Source organism: Hordeum vulgare, chromosome 3H (genome assembly GCF_904849725.1).
Source record: "Hordeum vulgare subsp. vulgare chromosome 3H, MorexV3_pseudomolecules_assembly, whole genome shotgun sequence".
Lineage (NCBI taxonomy): Eukaryota > Viridiplantae > Streptophyta > Magnoliopsida > Poales > Poaceae > Hordeum > Hordeum vulgare.
In genome coordinates, this window is record NC_058520.1 from 571393598 (window position 1) to 571402190 (window position 8593).

Sequence of the window (8593 nt, forward strand, 5' to 3'; positions counted from 1 at the left end):
CTGGTCATCAATGACGGTGAAGGACTTCGACCTGCGAACGATCTGCCTAGCTTGGACCTCGTCTTCCGGTAACTCTTGCCTCAAGATGTATGCAATGAAAGACACAGTCCATTCGGGAATGATAGCTAGAATCTCCATGACCAGGTCAACCACATCGGGAACCTTGACTTCAGTCTGGTCTGTTGAGATCTTCGGTTGCACAGGTTCTTCTATAAAAGGACCTTCTTTTACCGAGGGGAGGTGTAGGTGCTCGAGCCAGACATCACTCGGGACAGGTCTCCGTGTGGATCCAAGTTTCGCCAATTCATCTGCTGCTTGGTTTTTCAGTCGGGGGACATGGTGAAGTTCCAGACCTTCGAACTTCTTTTCGAGCTTCCTTATTGCATTGCAGTATGCAGTCATGGTGGGGTTCCTTACATCCCACTCCTTCATTACTTGATTAACCACTAGATCTAGTCGCCATATACCATCAGGCGATGGACGCCGAGTGTGATGGCCATGCGCAGCCCATATAGGAGAGCTTCATACTCTGTTTCGTTGTTGGAAGAATCAAAATGGATCTGCAACACATACTTGAGTTTATCACCTTTCGGGGATATGATCACTACGCCGGCGCCGGAGCCATTCAACATCTTGGACCCATCGAAGAACATGGTCCAATGAGCCGAGTAGATGTGAGTCGGTTGCTGTTGTTCTACCCATTCTGCTATGAAGTCAGCAAGAGCTTGAGACTTTATAGCTTTCTTGGCTTCGAATTTGATGTCGCAGTATAGCATCTCCATTGCCCACTTTGCCACTCGGCCTGACGTGTCCCGATTGTGGAGAATTTCCGACAACGGAGCATTAGATATGACAGATACCGAGTGGTCTTGGAAATAATGAGGCACCTTCTTTGCAGTCATGTAGATCCCATAAATAAGCTTCTGATAATGGGGATACCTCTACTTGGAAGGAGTGAGGACTTCGGAAACATAATATACTGGCCGCTGAACCTTGTACGCTTTGCCTTCTTCTTCGCGTTCGACTGTCAGAACGGTGCCGACGACTTGATTTGTAGCCGCGATGTACATAAGAAGGGGTTCTTTACTGAGCGGGGCAGTAAGAACTGGCTCGGTGGAAAGCAGGGCTTTGAGGTCGTCGAATGCGGTTTGGGCTTCGTCTGTCCACTCGAAGGTATCTGACTTCTTCATGAGTCGGTCCAGAGGTAACGCCTTCTCGCCGAGTCGAGCGATAAACCTGCTCAAAGCCGCTAGGCAACCTGTGAGCTTTTGTACGTCATGTGCTCTTACCGGTCGCTCCATTCGAACAATGGTCCCGATCTTTTCGGGGTTGACATCGATCCCTCGTTCGGAAACGAAGAATCCTAGTAACTTCCCGCTGGGAACGCTGAATGAACACTTGGTTGGGTTGAGCTTGATATCATACCTTCGTAGGTTGGCGAATGTCTCTGCCAAGTCAGTCAGCAGGTCGGAACCTTTGCGTGACTTGACTACGATATCATCCATATATGCCTCCACATTTCGACCAATCTGGTCTAGGAGGCATTTTTGGATCATTCGCATAAAAGTTGCTCCTGCATTCTTCAAACCGAATGGCATAGTGATGTAACAAAAGCACCCGAATGGGGTGATGAAAGATGTCTTTAATTCATCTGGACCGTACAGACGGATCTGATGATAGCTTGAATAGGCATCAAGGAAGGATAAGCGCTCGCAACCCGCAGTCGAATCAACGATTTGATCAATGCGGGGGAGCGGGAAGTGGTCTTTCGGACAGACCTTATTAAGGTGCTTGAAGTCGATGCACATACGGAGAGACTTGTCCTTCTTGGGCACCATGACCACATTAGCGAGCCACTCGGAGTGGTGTACCTCGCGAATGAAGTTGGCTGCCAGAAGTTTAGCTACCTCCTCTCCGATTGCTTTTCTCTTGTGCGCAGCGGACCGACGCACGCGTTCTCGGACGGGCCGAGCGGAAGGATCCACGTGCAGTCGGTGCTCAGCCAACTCCGTGGGTACACCTGGCATGTCAACAGGCTTCCATGCAAAAAATGTCCCAGTTCTCAGGGAGGAATTGGATGAGCTCGGCTTCCTATTTTGGATCAAGGGTGGTGGAGATGTTTGTTGGGGCGACGGTGGCATCCGTCGGGTGGACGCTTACTTTCTTCGTGTCTCCCGCCGACTGGAATGCAGACTCGGAAGCTGGCTTCTTTGAACGCATCAGGTCGGCGAGGTCGGCAATATTCTTGTACTCATCCAACTCGAGTACAACCATCTTCTGGTCTGCAATTCTCGACCCCTGATGCAGACACTCCTCGGCCCGCTGCCGATTGCCTGTGACAGTAATCACGCCTTTGGGACCAGGCATCTTCAGCTTCAAATATACGTAACATGGACGGGCCATGAAACGTACATATGCCGGACGGCCCAGAATGGCATGGTATGCACTCTGGAAATCTACCACCTCGAATGTTAACTTCTCTTTGCGGAAGTTCTTGTCAGAGCCGAAAACGACATCCAACGCAATCTGGCCGAGTGATTTGGCCTTTCTTCCTGGGACGACTCCATGGAACTGCATACTGCTCTCGCTAAGATTGGACATCGGAATGCCCATCCCCTTGAGAGTATCGGCGTACATGATATTCAAGCCGCTGCCGCCGTCCATGAGGACTTTGCGCAGCCTAACTCCTTCCACCACCGGGTCGACGACCAGAGCTTGCCTCCCTGGGGTGGGTACGTGTGCTGGGTGGTCTGACTGATCAAAGGTGATTGCAGTCTGTGACCACTTGAGGAACGTGGGAGTGGATGGAGTTTCCATGTTTACCTCCCTGTTGACCAGCTTCAGTCGACTTTTGCTTTCTACGTCAGCAAAAATCATTAACGTTGCATGGACTTGAGGGAACGGATCCTCCTTGTCCTCATCATCTTGCTCGGTGTCTTTCTCACTCGGTTGCCCTTCACCGAATCCTTGGATCAGGAGGCGACACTGCCGAGGGGTATGTTTCGGCAATATGACATTGCCTTCTTCATCCGTCTTCGTGTGGATTGGACACGGTTGATCTAGGACGGAATTTCCTGACTGCTTCTTCTTGGGGGTGTACTGTTGTTTCCCCTTGCCTTTGAACTTAGCGTTTGTAACGACTGCCGCCTCTGCTTGCGGAGTGGATTGGGCTTTCTGTTTCTGCTTCCGAGTGTTGCTCCCATCTCCGTCGGCGACTGACTTATGCTTGCCGCTACGTATGCGGTCCTCCTCTTCGCCATTAGCATAGCGCGCGGCTATCTCCATCATCTTGCTCATGGAGATGTCGCCTGTCCGACCAAACTTCAGGTATAGATCTCTGTACCGAACGCCTGCCTTGAAGGCGCAGGCTGCTTGGTGTTCTGTAACGTTCTCCACCGTGTGGTAGAGGGTTGTCCAGCGCTGGATGAAATCGCGCAGGGGCTCGTTTTGCTTCTGAACACAGTGCTAAAGCTCTGTGAGACCAACATGGCGTTTGCACGTACCCTCGGAGGTCCTGATGAAGACTCGGGACAGATCTGCCCAACTGTAAATGCTTGATGGAGCTAACTGGTTCAGCCAAGCTCGGGCCGAACCGTCGAGCATCAGTGGGAGATGTTTCATGGCGACATGGTCATCTCCGCCGCCGATCTGGACTACCACTCTGTAGTCGTCTAACCAAGTTTCTGGTTTGGACTCTCCTGTGAATTTGCTGATTCCCGTCGCCAATCGGGAGTTGGGAGGGATGTCAGCTGAGCGAATGGCCCGACTTAAACACTCGGGACCAGAAACGACGGTCCTGCTTCCACTCGGATGGTCTCTATCGTGACCATCACGGTGGGCTCGACTTCTATCAACCTTCTTTTGAGTGATATACCCTCTTGCATTAGGCCTTTGATCAGGCGCGCCACCACCCGAACGATGATCATCGTAATGCCGGGGTCCGTAAGGCCCGCTCCGCGGAGCAGTACACGAACGGCGATGATCTTCGGGATGAGACCGAATGGAAAGCGAATTCCGACTCGGGTCCCTGGAACGGCTGCCCCTTCTGTGTCGCTGGTGAGAGCCGGGACTGAAAACCGACCGATGTGTGTTCGCTTGAACGGAACTGTTGTGGATCTTGTTGTGCGACTGGGAGACCGCCGAGTTTTGCTGCTGCGCCATATGTAACAAGGCACGGATCTGCTCGATTCCTCTACCAGCCTCCGAATCAGTCGGCTAGAGAGAATCGGCGATCCTGGCGGCTGCAGCCAAGTTGAGGATGGGTGTACGGAACACCTCGACGTTGCTCTGGCGAGTGCGTCGACTGGAAGAACGAAGGTGCTGACGACGAGCGCTGGATGATTCTCCGAACTCACGCTCGTTCCGACCAGTCCTGGGGGGACTTTCGTGGGAATCGGCCATGAGTACTTTGGCTGTAGGCCTGTGACCCTGATACTCGGAAGGTAGTCCAGTCGGAACTGACTCCAAGCACTGGGATGACGGCGGGACCACAACCGATTCGAGCACCGCCACTTGAGAGGACATGTTCTGTCGCGCTAGGGCGTGTCGCACCCAACGCTGGAGCCGCGAGCGACCGGGTCGCTTGTTGCGGCGCGTGACGGGGACGAAGATCGACACCGGGGTCGATGGCTGGAGAAGAAGAGCGCCGCAGGAACTGGCACGGAAGTGCGTAGCTCCGCGACTCGGAAGCGTCTCGATGTCGAGGGGCGCATCCTGAAGCCATGCCGAATCGTCGGCGATGAAGGAGAGTGCACCGAAGAGGATCTCATGACCCATGCGCAGATCTTCACCGGATGACATGACGGAAAGATGAAATCACAAACTCGCCGGAAGTCGCTTAGACGCCTGCCCCACGGTGGGCGCCAACTGTCGTGGGTATAAGTCTGACAGTAGAAGTACGGGGTACGAAAGTATATGGGCAGAGCCTTAGCTACGGCGAGGATGTATGAGTTCAGGCCCCTCTACGGTGGAGGTAAAAGCCCAATGTCTTAGTGCTCTGGGAAGCTTTATGTCGAGTGTATTAGGGGATTACAGCAAGTGCCACCCCCTGTACTAGTGCTGAAGGGCGGCTTACATAGAGTACGCTGCCCTTCATAATGATCTGGTGGACAGGGGTGGAGTAGTGGCGAGTAAACGCTGGCGTTACTGGTAATGTAAGCCTTAAATGCTAGTTATGGTGTATGAAAACGTATGACCGTTGCCCTCGTGGGAAGTTACGACGTACAGAGTGGATTCCAGTCGGTACGTTAGATATGCTCCGAGTGGATCGTCGCCGACTGGATGATCGGGGCGTCCTTAGTTCACTCGGAACTGTCTAAGGGCCTTGTCCTCTTTGAAGGGTAGTCCTTGGGTAGGACCTATAGGGCAGACCTATGACCCTACCCTAGGACTATAACCCCATCACCTGGTCATGGGCATTAGATGTCATTGATAACGGGATCACATCATTGGGAGAATGATGTGATGGACAAGACCCAATCCTAAGCGTAGCACTAGATCGTATTGTTCGTATGCTAAAGCTTTTCTAATGTCAAGTGTCTTTTCCTTCGACCGTGAGATTGTGCAACTTCCGGATACCGTAGGAGTGCTTTGGGTGTATCAAACGTCACAACGTAACTGGGTGACTATAAAGTTGCACTACGGGTACCTCTGAAAGTGTCTGTTCGGTTGGTATGAATCGAGATCGGGATTTGTCACTCCGTGTGACGGAGAGGTATCTCTGGTCCCACTCGGTAGAACATCATCATGAGCTCAATGTGACGAAAGGAGTTAGTCACACGATGACGTGCTACGGAACGAGTAAAGAGACTTATCGGTAACGAGATTGAACAAGGTATAGGTATACCGACGATCGAATCTCGGGCAAGTTCTATACCGACAGACAAAGGGAATTGTATACGGGATTGATTAAATCCTTGACATCGTGGTTCATCCGATGAGATCATCGTGGAGCAAGTGGGAGCCACCATGGGTATCCAGACCGTGCTGATGGTTATTGGCCAGAGAGGCGTCTTGGTCATGTCTACCTGTCTCTCGAACCCGTAGGGTCTACACACTTAAGGTTCGATGACGCTAGGGTTATAGGGAATTGTTATACGAGGTTATCGAAAGTCGCGCTGGTGGGCCTAAGGCCCACCTAGGGGTGCGCCACCCCTCCCCCTTGCCCTGGTCGCCGCACCTCCCATCTGGGGGGGGGCTGCCGCACCACCTAGGGTGGTAACCCTAGGGGTGGCACCCCCTCCCCTCCTCCTATATATAGTGGGCACTTTTGGGCTTTTGGAGACACAGTTTTCCCTCTCCCTCGGTGCAACCCTGCTCTTCTTCCTCCTCCTCCGTGTCGGTGCTTGGCGAATCCCTGCCGGGAGACCTCGTCTCTCCATCGACACCATGCCGTCGTGCTGCCGGAGATCTTCCCCAACCTCTCCCTCCTCCTTGTTGGATCAAGGTGCGGGAGACGTCATCGGGCTGCACGTGTGTTGAACGCGGAGGTGCCGTGGTTCGGCACTAGATCGGAATCACACCGCGATTTGAACCGCTGCGAGTACAACTCCATCAACCGCGTTCTAGTAACGCTTCCGCTTAGCGATCTTCAAAGGTATGAAGATGCTCTCACCCCTCTCTCGTTGCTGGTCTCTTCATAGGAAGATCTGAATATGCGTAGGAATTTTTTTGAACTTATGCTACGTTACCCAACAGTGGCATCCGAGCCAGGTTTTCTATGCGTAGATTCTATGCACGAGTAGAACACAAAAGGTTGTGGGCGGTGATTTGTCAATTGCTTGCCGCTACAAGTCTTATTCTTTTCCGGTGGTATTGTGGGATGAAGCGGCCCGGACCGACCTTACACGTACGCTTACGTGAGACTGGTTCCACCGACAGACATGCACACCATGCATAAAGGTGGCTAGCGGATGTTTGTCTCTCCCACTCTAGTCGGATTGGATTTGATGAAAAGGGTCCTAACGAAGGGTAAGTAACTTTGGCATATCATCGCTCTGGCTGTCACGTAGGTAAGAAGGCGTTCTTGCTAGAAACCCAAATCAGCCACGTAAAACTTGCAACAACAATTAGAGGACGTCTAACTTGTTTTTGCAGGGTTTGACATGTGATGTGATATGGCCAAAGTTGTGATGTTGCATGTATGATGTATGAGATGATCATGTTATTGTAATAGGCTTCACGACTTGCATGTCGATGAGTATGACAACCGGCAGGAGCCATAGGAGTTGTCTTAATTTACTGTATGAGATGCAATGCCATGTGCTTACTACTTTTACTTCATTGCTAACGGTTAGCTATAGTAGTAGTGATAGTAGTAGTTGGCGCGACGACTTCATGGAGACACGATGATGGAGATCATGGTGTCACGCCGGTGACGATGATGATCATGCGATGCCTGAAGATGGAGATCGAAAGAGCAAAGATGATAATGGCCATATCATGTCACTATATGATTGCATTGTGATGTTTATCATGTTTTTCATCTTATTGCTTAGAACGACGGTAGCATAATAAGATGATCCCTCTTAAAATTTCGAGAACGTATTCCCCTAAGTGTGCACCGTTGCGAAGGATCGTTGTCTCGAAGCACCACGTGATGATCGGGTGTGATAGATTCTAACGTTCGCATACAACGGGTGTAAGCCAGATTTACACACGCGAAACACCTAGGTTGACTCGAAGAACTTAGCATGTACAGACATGACCTCGAATACAAGAGACCGAAAGGTCAAACATGAGTTGTATGGTTGAATACGATCAGCATGAAGTTGCTCACCATGGTGACTAGTCCGTCTCACGTGATGATCGGACACGGGTTAGTCAACATGGATCATGTATCACTTAGATGACTAGAGGGATGTCGATTTAAGTGGGAGTTCATACTTAATTTGATTAATGAACTTAATTGTCATGAACTTAGTCTAAAAGTTGTCTTTATAAATATTGTAGATGGCCAACGTCAACCTCAATTTCAACGCATTCCTAGAGAAAAACAAGCTGAAAGATGATGGTAGCAACTATGCAGACTGAGTGCGCAACTTGAAGCTCATCCTTGAAGCACCTAAAAAGGCTTATGTCTTTGATGCGCCGCTAGGTGACCCTCCCGCTCCCGCAGCAGCCCCGGACATTCTAAACGTCTGGCAAACGCGGAGTGATGAGTACTCTCTGGTTAGGTGTGGCATGCTATACAGTTTGGAAACGGGACTCCAAAGGCATTTTGAGCAACACGGTGCATGTGAGATGTTCCAAGAGCTGAAGCTAGTTTTTCAAGCTCATGCCCGTGTCGAGAGATATGAAGTCTCCGACATGTTCTTTAGCTGTAAGATGGAGGAGAACAGTTCTGTCAGTGAGCACATACTCAAAATGTCTGGGTTACACGGTCGTCTGACTTCACTTGGAGTCGAACTTCCGGATGATGCTATAATTGACAGAATCCTCCAGTCTCTCCCACCAAGCTACAAAGGTTTTGTGCTGAACTACAACATGCAAGGGATGGAGAATACCATTCCCGAGTTGTACTCGATGCTCAAGTCTGTAGAAGTAGAAATCAAGAAAGTGCATCAAGTGTTGATGGTCAACAAGACCACTAGTT